This window comes from Polypterus senegalus, chromosome 8 (genome assembly GCF_016835505.1).
Source record: "Polypterus senegalus isolate Bchr_013 chromosome 8, ASM1683550v1, whole genome shotgun sequence".
Lineage (NCBI taxonomy): Eukaryota > Metazoa > Chordata > Cladistia > Polypteriformes > Polypteridae > Polypterus > Polypterus senegalus.
Genome location: NC_053161.1, coordinates 41872701 through 41886887, shown reverse-complemented (window position 1 = coordinate 41886887; position 14187 = coordinate 41872701). Strand labels below are relative to the sequence as shown.

Here is a 14187-nt window from a genome sequence, read left to right as displayed (position 1 = left end):
ATTTCTAAGGAATGCTTTCAGCACCTTGTTGAATCAATGCCACGTAGAATTAAGGCAGTTCTGAAGGCGAAAGGGGGTCAAACACCGTATTAGTATGATGTTCCTAATAATCCTTTAGGTGAGTGTACGTATATCAGTATTTATGGAGGGTCAAGCTGATTGTCATGCACTGAAGCTTTGCTACAATTTTATTTTTATTATAAGCATAATATTACTAAACTGACATTTTATTATTGCTACATTTGTTTAATTCCAACATATAGTAACTTTTGTCCATCATTCACTTATTGTACTCATTGACTCATTTCACTCATCAACTCCCATAGCATTTACTCCTTTACAAGTGTATTGCTTCACTGATTTCTTCATTATCTCTCCACACTTCAGTTCATTGAAAAAATAGTTTTCCTGATGAATAAACCCTGAATATTAAGACTGCAGTCGAGCCTTGTCCTTTTTTTTTGTTTTTGGTGCTTTTGTTATTTTCCCTGATCTCATGATTTTCTTTTGTTTTAATTTTGTTTTGATTTTTAATTTGTCATTATTGTTATATTTCAGCCAGGGTTATTCCTCTGCGTTGTGTTCATATACCTCCTTTATGTCTCCTGATTGATTCCTTTGTTTACAGCAGTGGTTCTCAACCTGTGGGGCGTGTGAAAAAAAGAAAACAAGACTCAAAAATATGAAAAAAACATCTGTTGAAACCAAAACAAATTAACTTAAACTACATTCTGATACTAGAACAATAAATATACTGTAGAGTTAGATAAATGTTGATAAAAGTTTAGTAGGTATAATAAACTATGCATCTACACTTCAAAAAAATGTTAGGGGGTGCGCGATTAAAACTGTTATGAAAACCCGGGTCGCAAATACTTAAAGGTTGAGAAACGCTAGTTTACAGTTAACATTGTTATTTGTGTAAATTATTTGAATTACTCTGTTTTTTATTAGTTTGTATATTTAATTGCTATGCAACTTTGCTTGTTCTGTTATATTTCATTTGTTTTGTGGATGGTTCCCCAAGAAGTGGGGCCACCTTTCCATTATGCATCAGGGGACTGCCCTCAGCATGGGACACAAACTTCCTTGCAGTACATGTAATGCACTAAGTGCTGGTGAGTTCTCTTTGATTATTGCATGGTTTTGTTAAATTACTGGATTTTGAAGTTGTGCTCATCTTTTTATTAATTTTATTACTGGATTTCCTGTTTTTAAGACAACTCCTTCTGTGCCTTTCGTTCTCCTTGGAGATTCTTGTGCTACAGAACATTTTTTTAATAAATCTTTTATTTTATAAAGATTCTCTTTTGGTCTTTTCTTTTATACAATCCAAAGGCTGACCGACCATTTTGCAACACTTTCTGGGACTTTAAAGTATGTCTGCCATTTTGAGGGCCTGCACCGCAGCAACTTTAGAGGCCTCATTTTGGGGTTTTGTTTGGAGAAACACTACAATAAAGTCATTTGTATTTAAGCACAAGGGCCCTTAAATGTCAGGAGCTGCTGTATTTGGCACCACAATCATCTGAATATATACAGTGTGATGGGCGGCCAGGTCCCATACCCAGCCGGTATGCCCCTGCTGCATATGTTCCGGGGGAGCAACCATGGACAGCTCAATACCTCCCCCGAGACACTTGGTGGCAGCCTCCCTGGTCGCTGGTGATTCCTCCCGCATGGTTCCATGGGAGATGGAGTCCTTCACAGCCTGGTTGGGAGCTGGGGTGGCCGCTAGGGGGTTCTGCCTGCAGTCAACATCAAGTTTAATGATGTAGGTTAGATGGATTGGCAATGTGTGCGTGTGTTTCTTTACCCTGTGATTGATCTGCACCCTGTTCAAAATTGTTCCTACTTTGCATCATTCCAATGATTTCTGGGACAGGCTCCAGCTTCCCCCCAACCCTACTTAGAATACAGTAGGCTTAGAAAATTAATGGATGGACTCTGATTTTGTTTATTCAGTTTTTGTTTGTTTTCCCTTAGTAATTTTATTTTCTTGTTCTTAGAGTTATACTTTTTTAAGTTTTATTCTTTGAATTTAGAATTTTTGCATCTAGAATGTTTTGTAATTTGAGTATTGTATTGGAATTTTCCTTTTTCTTGTTTGAAACTTTATTTTTATTTTTTCAAATTATTCTTTTTAGTTAATAAATTTACTTTTTTTAAAACTTTAAGTTGTTGTGGCCAGGAGTTTTGCAATTTTCTTTCCTATTTAAGACATTGGATCATAACACACATAAGCATTAAGCAAAAAGAAGACCATAAGATTCAAAGAGCAAAAAGGTTCAATAAATAAAATGTAAAAAATGCAGGAGCACATTACAGACCCAATGCCTGAACACTAAAAACATGCGATTGACTTTAGCATTTAAGGTTGCCAAACAACTACATGGCTAGAAATTTGAAGCATATCTTAGGTGTAACCAAAGTGGATGCTACAGATATTTCTTGGGATGAGGCATGCTAGTACAAAGATTCTAACATATCATCCACATTGTCTTTATTAAGTGTCTTCCAGAGCTAGCTCACTGTCCCATCTTAGGTGTTACTGACTCCTCCATCTAAATGAATCAGTTCCTTCAAGTCAAAACCATTAACCCACCAAACTTTTTATCTCTGGTCAGAGAATACATTTCTAGATGCATAATCTGCAGTTTGTGCTATGTTGTCTATACTATTGCTGGAGTATGTAAATTTCCATCCATCCATCCATTTTCCAACCCGTTGAGTCCGAACACAGGGTCACGGGGGTCTGCTGGAGCCAATCCCAGCCAGGGTGCCAACCCACCACAGTTTGTGAATTTCCCCATGGGATTAATAAAGTATGTATGTATGTATGTATGTATGTATGTATGTATGTATGTATGTATGTATGTATGTATGTATCTATCTATCTATCTATCTATCTATCTATCTATCTATCTATCTATCTATCTATCTATCTATCTATCTAGATACTTGGATTACTGCTATTTTCAGTGAAGGATTTTGTTACATCAAAATTGGAGATTTGATTTTCATCTGGATACAATAGTAGTGGAATGGGAACAGCTGTACCAGGCTTTAAGTCTTTCAGGGCTGATGTCAACTTTTGTCAAAAGGAGGAGTTGACGATGGTAATCAACTGTAAACTGTGACAAAACCAACCATTACGTTGGACTCTCATTGCTAGAAAGAAAGTTAGATTCATTGGTTTGACTGAGATTCCCTGAGCTCACGTGAGTTGCAAGGCGCACACAACGGCAAAAATGGCACTGACATCTGGTGAGAGATCAAAGCGAATGCGAAAACCAAAATACTCCGTGGATGATGTCTTGCCTATTATCTCTGAACTGGACTAAGACTTGCCAGACTCAAATTTTGATATAAGTGATCAAAAACAAATGTGAGGTTCCAGCTCCAGCTGATCGGTCCCCAGCTAGTCATGGTACTGACAATGTTCACCAGGGAGGACTGACACTTAACAATGACAAAAGGTAGAATTCAGATTATAATGCACTGCAACCATGACCGCCACCACTGCTGTCCCAGCCACGTGAAGACAGCCTGGCAGTAAACCTGCTGCTCATTCTTGGCAAACTGGCAGCTACAGCATCCAGCAACAAACATTTTATATTGATTTCTGTGTGAAAGCATCATTTTTTGGAAAAAATATTCAGCCCTCAAAGAGTTAATGATTTAATAAACATCGAGATCAATAAAACAAAACTAAGAAATCTGAGGTGTCAGCTTCATGCTCAGTGATTAAGCATATGACTCTTAGTACTACCGGTAATCTGGTATCAAAAGAGCATTTTTATAAAAGTTGGAGAAAGAGAGAAAAATAAAGTTTGTATCTCATTTGTATGCATTAATCTTTGCAGTAAGGACAGCACTCTGTTGCCACACTGTTTGCAAATTCTGAGGTGACAACATTATATCCATTAGTCATAATCTTATTAATTATGAAGTCAATTTAATCTAAAGTTATTATGAAACTTGAGAGTTCTCAAATCACACAAAGTTCTGAAATGACCCCAGATGTCCACTAGAGAAAGGAAACTTCAAAAGCCAGCATGTAACAAGGGCAAAAACACAGAATCTTTACAAATAAAAACATATATTTATACAAATATGCTCTGTAGCACACAAATAAGCTCTGAAGAGCACAAAGCAAAAGGCACAATATGCAATACCTTTGAAACAGGAAATTCCAAAATCAAACAAAGTCTCAATCCAAAATCCAAGAGGCAAAGTCACAAAAATAGGTTAAAAAATCCACTAAATCACAAAAAATCAAGAACACAGAAAATCACAGTAGGACACTCTCTAAGTCCCGAGCACATTTGAATGAACCACAAGGGACCGTGAGTTGCCCTTGCCTTTATAGGTCTGAGGGTACTGCCTTGCTTAGGGAACCACCCACAAACCACGTGGTACATAGGACAGATGCTTAAACCTAAGGAAACTATGTAATCAACAACGTTAACATAGGTAAATGAATCAAAACTAACCAAGAGAGACATAAAATGGCATTTGAACCAGAGCCAGGGGAGGAACCCTAGCTAAAACACAACAACAGTCAAATTTTAGTTCTCCCAATGTTAGATACAGGATGTGGGATAAAGCTGATTTGGGTTTCAGTCTTTAGGCCACAAAATGGCCTAGGTCACATTGTTTCCACAAACAGTAACCCTTCTTGGATATTGAGTTGTATTTATTTGTGCATGAGTGTAATCTACCCACAAATTTCCATTTTCTAAATAAACAATCCCTCAAATATAAAAATGTGATCATTGAGTGAATACGCTAAAAAGTCATACACATATCTGCTGCATTTTTTAATTTCTCCATTCCCATTCGTAAATTATGACAAGCAGAATTACAGAGGTCCAAAATACGAAATAATATTCTCATTATGAAGTACAGTATGACTATTACTGTAAGACCCATAATACCATTTATAGCAATAGAGATTACCAGGCAAATTCCAGAAGGCTATGTAGGAAGCTTTACCAGATTTAAAAGAGCAATTTATGAATAAATGACTGCTTTATATTTGGAGTCCACCTTTTTTTTCATCAGCATATTTTCAGTCTGCAGTAACAAATCCTGAGAAAAAAGGAAGTGGTGTGAACACTCACTAACCATTCCGCTGTGTTTTCTCCTGAGATACGATGCTTTTAGCTGTTGCACATTTACAAGCATGACACAATAATAGCCCAGAGGCTCTTCCTGGCAGCGTGATGACTACCGCTGTTTCTCTAAACCTCTAAAGAAGTGTAATCCACCATCTAAATAATTTTGCATGATGAAGGGCTTCAGATTCCCTAATGAGGTATTATTTTGCTTTAATAAAAGCATTCTTCAAAAAACGTAAAAAAAAATCTTAAGAAAACTGTGATAAAAAATGAAAACAGATTTTTGAAATGTTTGATGAGCCTGAACTTGTTGACAGTTTTAATCTAAATACTGGAATTTTCTCAGAAGTGAAAAAAAAAATACAAACTGTGTATTACTGACAGGAAAAAAATGTTTCCGGTTTAAAAGAATTATTTATTTTATATAATATCTTGGTGAGATTGTGTTGACACACAAGCAGGAAGTACTCGCTGAGGCAGTAACATACAATTCAAAACCAGGAATCACTAGGAATTTAGAAGGAAGCTATATAAGTGTTCATGCAGCTTCAGTGCATTAAAGTGTTTTACAAAAACAGAAACAAATTTGTGTTTCCCAATGTCGCCAATGGCAAGCACATAAAAAATATAAACATGTACAAAATGAGAGACAAAGCAAGTAAAGACAAGTTAAAAAAAACAACACTTGGCATTAGGAAGCCCGGAGAAAAGACCCATTAGTAACATGAAAATCTATATATATAATTCACTAAGGCAAGACAACCATGGAAAGCACGCCGGAAGGGGCGTGGATTCACTAAGCCGCCAACAAGTGAGACACCTATGACGCACGCAGGAAGGAGCCACACCCACCAACTCCAAGACCATTGGATACGACAACTCACAGAGCTACGCCCACCAACTTGGACGTGACGACACAGAAAAACCGGCGTCATTTATATTCGTCTGTCGTAGAGGTCACATGCATCTCCGACCCACGTTGACTGTTCATAGAGGCATGTTTCTCGCGGAGGTGAATCGCCATATGCAGCGTGTAAAACTGTTTGCGAGGGGTATCCCATGGGAACCTTACAACTGAGGTTAAAACACAATGAAGTGAGCAGTCTTTAAAAAATGAGTTTTCGGTTACGTGTGTTGGTTTATTCCGTGCATTGGTTAAAACCCAATGAAGGAGGCAGTCTTTAAAAACCAATAAGCCCTGTGCTTCTGTTTCATTACCGTCTCACCTGCTTCACCAATGCAGGCCCTGCAGCAGTCGAGACGCTTTGTCAGCAGCTGACCTTCTCTGTGCCTGACCGGTTCACACAGAGGCACCACATGACCAAGCGGTGTGTATGCTTTTGTTGTCCTATTGAACTTTCCAACGTCACTAATTCTCCAACTTCCTGTGTAGGTAGAAGGCTGAGATTTGGCAGGCTCATTCCTTACAGCTTACTTACAAAAGTTAAGCAGGTGCTTCATCCTCTTCCACCTGACTCCAGCTGACGAATGGAGGGAGGCGGCCCATTTTATGTCCACCCGGACATATTCCAGGTGCCTCCTGACGAGCTTTCTGCGGCAATTCCTGGTGTGATGGAAGTGCCGCATGAGCACCCGGAAGCACTCGGGGTGTCCCTGGTATTTCTTCCGCCAGCACCTCCGGGTGTGGCGGAAGTGCTGATGTCCAGGGCTTCACAGGCGTCTGGGTGCCCCTTGCCCTCTCGTGGTCCAGAGGAGGCATAGTCCCTCTCCCGGTCCTTTTAGGCATCCTGGCTGCCCGCCACAATATATATATACATACACACACACACAGGGTGAGTCAAAATTATGTTAACATTTGAATGGTGGAAACAATTTATTCACAAAACATACTTCATATGTGCAAGGTGATTTACAGGAATGTCTCAACCTGTTTGCCATCATGTTCAACACATGTACAATGTGTGGCACATCAATCGCTCACAAAAATTGTATATAAGTATACACACAGCAGTACCATTAGTGTTAACATAATTTTGACTCACCCTGTATATAGTAACTACAAGGGGGCACCACTGAGGTACAAACCACAGCCTCAATAGTACCCAGAAAAGCTCTGATCTCAAATAGAGGATTTTATTTGTCACCAGACACCTTAATAATTAAGCAACAGCTAAATCAAAGAATATACACAAACAAGTAATTCTTCTCTCCCTCTTTCCTCTAAGCGAGCTTTGCCAGCTGCCTTCCTTCATGACACTTACAATATATACTGTGTATATATATATATAAAGGTATAAATTACTTTGCATTATTTTAACAGAAGGTATACTGTAACTATAATTAATTCATTGAAACTGGTAGATGTGTTTAATTATGTACTGAACTCAAAAATATCGAATCATTTTCAACCTTTAAATGTAAACTTAAAATGCGTCTATTTAAAATGGCTTTTTCTTTATGATTACAGTGGCTTTGTTTGGTTTTAATTTTATATCTTCTGGTTTTTTGTTGTTTTAAGCTGTTTATAATGTGTCTTTTTATTTATTTATTTATTGTTTGTTCGGTGTACCTGAGTTCTCAGTAAAGGCACCTTATATAAATAAAATGTATTATTATTATTATTATTATTATTAATTTACATTTGAGTGTGTTAGATTTGCATGTTACCAGTAGATTTACCCTATGTTCTAAATAACAAGTCATTGTAATGGTTGGAGGTCTAGACAACAAATTGTTAAAATTTTAAAAATTAACCTAAAACAAAAAGAAACACCACAAATAAATTTCTTTGGCTTCAAAACCCAATTCTTTCCAGGGAATTTTGGGTAAATGCCCAAAAAATTTTTAAAAGCAGCTGATCATAATAGTTTTGCTTTAACGTACTCCATATATTCCATGTAATTATAAGGTGCATTATTTTTAATCATTATTACTAATTTATTGGGGCAGTAAAATGTTTTATTAAAAATAATCAGGATTTAGATGTATTAATTAATTTCTATATTTCAATAAAAGGGTATTTTTAAATTTTGAGTTGACTACTGCTTATTTGTAGTTATGTGCAGCAGACTGGGCTTGTAAATTAAAGTACTCTGTATAAGGATACATTGGAGTGAATTGTGTGTATTTCTTTTGTATAACTGGACTGACACTATCACCAGGCTTCAGAGACCCAAGATGCAAGTCATGATTTTAAAGCATTTTAAAAATAAATATTTTTCCTAATGAAGTTTTGAAAATTTAAAATGTGAAACTGGCAAAGGAATTAACCAAGCATGTTGAGCTAGAGGGTCCAATCTCCTAAAACTACTTCAAGTTCAAATGCATCCCCACCTTGGCTTTTGTTTCTGACTTGACTTTCAGAAAATTGCTTTGCCCTAGGCTATCAATGGCATAACTGTATAATAAGCATAGGTGTGGTGAGTTGGAACAGGCTATTTTTGAGAGTTTAATATGGGTCTTCTTAGTTTGTTGTGCTTATTTTACTACTGAATGATTTACATGGAGGAATTCTCTTTTTAGTTTCTAAAAATATCTGTACTTTTTTCTTGTTAGTTTCTTGTAAATTTAATCTGCTGCTCCCCCCAAAAAAGAAACAAACTATTTTTCTAAAAAGAATTTTTTAAATTACAGCTTTTAGTTGCTTATTTTTTTACAAATCTGAATGACTATTTCTAGCCTTAGATAGTGTAGACAAATAATGAAGTGATGTAATTTAATCTATCCTTCAACACTCTTCAGAGGAGCTTTGCTTTACTTACTGAATTCCACCCAGTTCCTTTGTTGCCTTTTCTTGCTTTAACATTCATATTTTTTAAAGGCAACAATATAAAAAAAGATACAGAGGAAAATCTAAACTGCACAGCACATTAGAGAAGAGGCTATTATAAAGTTTTAAGCTCGAGCCCATGCTATAAAGTGTTATACTTCTGTATTGAAATGCAGTCCACTTTCTCACTGTGATTTTTTTCATTACAAGGTCTTGTGGAGCTAGACTCAAACAAATGTATTAAGCACACAATCAGGAAATATCCCCCTTGTAGAAATGAAGCAAGGTAGGACTCCTACAGGCTTAGAAGAGAGTGTCCTATTAATCGACCATGCACTCTATCCTTTCATATATGGAAGGAACCCAGAATATCAGGAGAAAACCTTCAAGAACAAGTCTAGTCTATACAAACAATGACCAGACTCTGAACTGAATTTAAGTCCTCAAAGCTGTAAACCCAATCAGTGTTACACTCCTTCATACAGTAAATGCATTTTTCTTGTTGACTTGTTTTGTTGTGCTATTTTAATTCTAAAGTAATATGTTTATTACCATTTTATTGTTATTTTTGCCAGGGTTTAATAGGAGGAATATTACCATAACAAAGAACATTATGGGTGGCATGGTGGTTAGAAGTGCTACCTCACAGGGCAAGAGTTCTGGGCTTGATTGTTGGACTGGACACATTCTGTACATTTTCTCTGTGTGTGCATGGGTATTTCTCCAGGTACTTCCGTTTTCTTTCCGCATCCCAAAGATGTACTATTAAGTTAGCTTGAATTTCAAAATTGGCTTTGGGTGAGTAAGTATGAATGATCTATGTAATAGATCACTTGGGAATGGAAGGGTTTTTAAGAAGTTGAAGTTTATTTGCATGTATAAATTGTAAAATAAAATTCTTACTCCCTTGAGTAAGAATGACAGTAATGCAATACCAACAGCAGAATATACAACCCAATTCCAGAAAAGTTGGGACACTGTGTAAATTGTAAATAAAAACAGAATGAAATGATTTGCAAATCTCATAAACTGATATTTTATTCACAATAGAACATATAAAACATATCAAATGTTCAAACTGAGAAAAATGTACCGTTTTCAGAAAAGAATAAGGTCATTTTGAATTTGATGGCAGCAACATGTCTCAAAAAAGTTTGGACAGGTACATGTGTTCCACTGTGTAGCATCCCTTCTTGTCTGTAAATGTCTGGGAACTGAGGAGACCATTTGCTGGACTTTTGGGAGAGGAATGTTGTCCCATTCTTGTCTGATATGCAGAAGGATTCTAGCTGCTCAACAGCCCTGGATTTTCCTTGTTGTATTTTTCATTTCATGTTTTCAAATGGTTAAAGGTCTGGACTGCGGACAGGCTAGTTCAGTACTATGAAGCCATTCTGTTCTAATAGAAGCAGTATGCAGTTTAGCATTATCTTGCTGAAAAATCCAAGGCCTTCCCTGAAAAAAGATGTCATCTGAATGGGAGCATATGTTGCTTTAAAACCTGTATATAACTTTTAGCATTGATGGTGCCTTTCCAGATGCACAAGCTGCCCATTCCATAGGCACTAATGCACCCCCATACCATCAGAGATGCAGGCTTTTGAAATGAGCGGATGGTCCCTCTCTTCTTTAGTACGAAGGACGCGGTGCCCATGTTTTCCAAAAAGAAAGTCAAATTTTGTTTTGTCTGACCACAGAACAGTTTCCAGTTTTCCTCAGTTAATTTTAAATTAGCTTTGGCCTAGAGAAGATGGTGGCATTTCTGGATCATGATCACATATAGCTTCTTCTTTGGCCGATAGAGATTTAACCTGCCTTTGTTGATAGAAGGGTGAGCTGTGTTCACAGACAATGATTTCTGGAAGTCTTTGCAATTTTACATTGACGAACATTATTCTGAAATTGTTCCACAATTTGTAGATGCAGTTTTTTGCAAATTAGTGAACCTCTGTCTATATTTACTTCTGAGAGATTCTGCCTCTTTAAGATGCTCTTTTTATACCCAATCATGTTGCCAATTAACCTAATTAGTTGCAAATATTTCCTCCAGCTGTTTCTTTTTAGCATCAGTCACTTTTATAGTCCTTTGTTGCCCCCGTCCCAACTTTTTACAGACGTGTTGTCACCTTCACCTTTAAATTCAAAATGAGCTAATATTTTTCATGAAATAGTAAAATGTCTCGCTTTCAACATTTGATGTTTTGTCTGTTTTACTGTGAATAAAATATGAATTTATAAGATTTGCAAATCATTGCATTCTGTTTTTATTTACATTTTACACAGTGTCCCAACTATGTATGTATATTCACCTCAAGTACTTGTTTGCATTTACAAAGGTACTTAAAATCATGTGCTAGATGGTAAACGCATTGTTAGGCATCCAATCTTCAAAAACATCTTTTAAAAAGTGTGAATATATTACTTTTCTGTTTGCTTAATGTTGAACCTAGATCATCTGTCACTTTTAAGATGCTTAGATATTAAAACAAAGAGAATCATCCATAATTTGGAAATATTTTATTTTCAAAAGTGTATGGTACAAACTGTTAAACCACTGCAAGCGAACATCTACACAGCAAGTTAAAATTCAGGCCAATATGAAATGTTCATGAAAGCTAAACAAACAACACTAAGCTCCAGTAATATTAGGTCTATGACACAGATAACTGTTAATTACCTGTTTACACTAACGCATGCGTGTTTCCTGCAGGCTTTCGAAAGTAAAATCATAAAACAGTAGTCAATCTTATTTTGTTTATCAGAACACAAGGCTCCAATTAAAACTGTGCATAAAGGTGTTCAAAAATGATCAGTAATCAGGGAAAGAGAACTCATTCCCTACTGTAATTATTCTTCCAAAGTCACATTGTATTCACTTTATTCCACATTTCAGACAAAAATTATAATAGTTCTGAAACAAGTAGTACTTTATGCAACTACTACCGATTTGTGGTTGAGCAGAACTATGGAAGCATGCCTGAAGATAATGGTTCATTATACTGATGAGGAATATACACTGAAAGACAGATCCTAGCGGTGCTGCTTCTTGAAATGAGTGCCCCTTCTGTGATAATACTTTCTTCAGGAATGGGGACGCCACTGCTCAATTGAATTACTCTTGGTAACATTGTGTTACTATCGAAGTACTTCTCAAGTTTATTATGTACTAGCAAAATACCCGCGCTTTGCAGCGGAGAAGTAGTGTGTTAAAGAAGTTATGAAAAAGAAAAGGAAACATTTTAAAAACAACGTAACATGATTGTCAATGTAATTGTTTTGTCACTGTTATGAGTGTTGCTGTCATCAAGGATTTGATTATCATTATTTCTTTCAATCAGGTTCGTATCTGGAGGACGTGTTGAGTTCAAGCTACATTCCATGTTTGTCAATCGTTGTAAAGATAACAGGTTTCATTCATCGAAGTGTTCACTACCCAAATTGCTACTCGTGAATCTAAGATGTTTAACAGGTATTCCCGGTATTAACTTGTGGAATCGCCTGCGAGTATTTAGCAACAGCGTCTCTATGAAGTTGTGGATTTGCCTGTGAGTATTTAGCGACAGCATCTCTATTAAGTTGTGGAATTGCCTGCGAGTATTTAGCGACAGCATGTCCATTAACTTGTGAATTTTTCTGCGAGTATTAACGACAGAGTCTCTATTCTTCACAGCTTGGATTGCTGCTGTCATAATCGGTTTAAGTTTCCTGGTTTGTTTCAATGACGTTAGTATTTGTAGGACTTGTGTTGAAGAGACATTCGCCATCTGTCAAGCGTTGTAAGTATACAACTGGTTTCAGCGATAACTTCACATCCAGCTTTTGAGAGTTTAAACATTCATAAATATCAAAGTGTCCACTACTGAAATCGTCACCTATGAATCTAAGATGTTTAAGAGGCATTGGCGGTTGTTTAGTGGCAGCATGTCTATGAACTTGTGGAACTGCCTGCGAGTATTTAGCGACAGAGTCTCTATGAACTTGTGGATTAGCCCGCGAGTATTTAGCGACAGCGTGTCTATTAACTTGTGGATTTTTCTGCAAGTATTTGGCGGCAGCGTCACGAAGTTGTTTCCGTCTAGCTGCATCAGAAAATGTACCACGATGTCTGACACACCTCCTTTTCACTGTTTTCTCACAGCTTGGATTGCTGCTGATGGACGGCCTTATATGGGCAGGCAGTCAATTACGTGGGGGGCGTGGGGATGGGGGACGCAATATAGGCAGGCAGCCAACTGTGTGGGAGGCGTGGGGATGGAGGACGCAACTCCGCCACGGTGACCGAGCTGCAGGCTATGGACGTATATATGTAAGTAAGTAGGATTCAGTTATGACCGTTACGCGTAGAATTTCGAAATGAAACCTGCTTAATTTATGTAAGTAACCTGTAAGGAATAAGCCTGCCAAATTTCAGCCTTCTACCTACAGGGGAAGTTGGAGAATTAGTGATGAGTCAGTGAGTCAGTCAGTCAGTCAGTCAGTGAGGGCTTTGCCTTTTATTGGTATAGATTAATATTGTCACATTTAATGTTTTTTATATATCTGTACATCAGTGCTACAGTATCAGACTGTGTTTACATTAATTTCTTACTCTTACATTACTGGTATTTAAGATTTTATCATGTACGGTACTTTAGTTTTTACATATACAAGCAGCATTTGTTTTCTTAATACAGCTGAATCCCATGTTTAACATTTCCCCATGTTTTTTACATTATTGAACGGTAAGTGATGGTGATGGTTGTACTTTTCAGAAAGAACATTAATTTTGGAGGAAAAGGAGGAATGTTTGAGTTTTACTTCAATTTTACTATATAAATATTTGTATATCAGTAATTTACTGGATTTTGTATGCTGTTCCTTTTTTGTAAGAAATAAATAAGAAACATTATTAAACACTAATTTTTTTTATTCTTCAACTAATCTAGCACTTAACAATTTCATATTCATTTTTTAAGCAGTTCTATGCACAATGATGGTTGTACTGTAATGTGTGTTAACAGAATACAGGATAAGCAGTTAGGACGACAAGATGTTTATTTATTGTATTGTTAATTGAAATTAATAATCACAATTATAATATCAAAGCCAATATTCATCCATCCATCCATTATCCAACTCGCTATATCCTAACTACAGGGTCATGAGGGTCTGCTAGAGCCAATCCCAGACAACACAGGGCACAAGGCAGGAAACAAACTCCAGGCAGGGCGCCAATATTCATCAATTTTAAATTTGTCATAATCATGCACCCCTATTAAAATGTTCAGTTCATTGCATGGCCCATGTATATGTGCAACCTGTAAACGCCAATGCTGAATGAAGTAATTGAAAGTA

General features: G+C 36.7%; 1 long non-coding RNA gene across 2 annotated transcripts in view; it reads right to left on the bottom strand.

Annotated features, from left to right (window-relative positions):
• Positions 1-411: 411 nt before the first annotated feature.
• LOC120533918 overlaps positions 412-14187 on the bottom strand; it is a 42135-nt gene continuing 28359 nt past the window's right edge. For both annotated transcript variants that reach the window (XR_005634651.1, XR_005634653.1), the window contains one exon: positions 412-642. This is a non-coding gene — a long non-coding RNA (uncharacterized LOC120533918). The remainder of the gene's footprint in view (positions 643-14187) is intronic.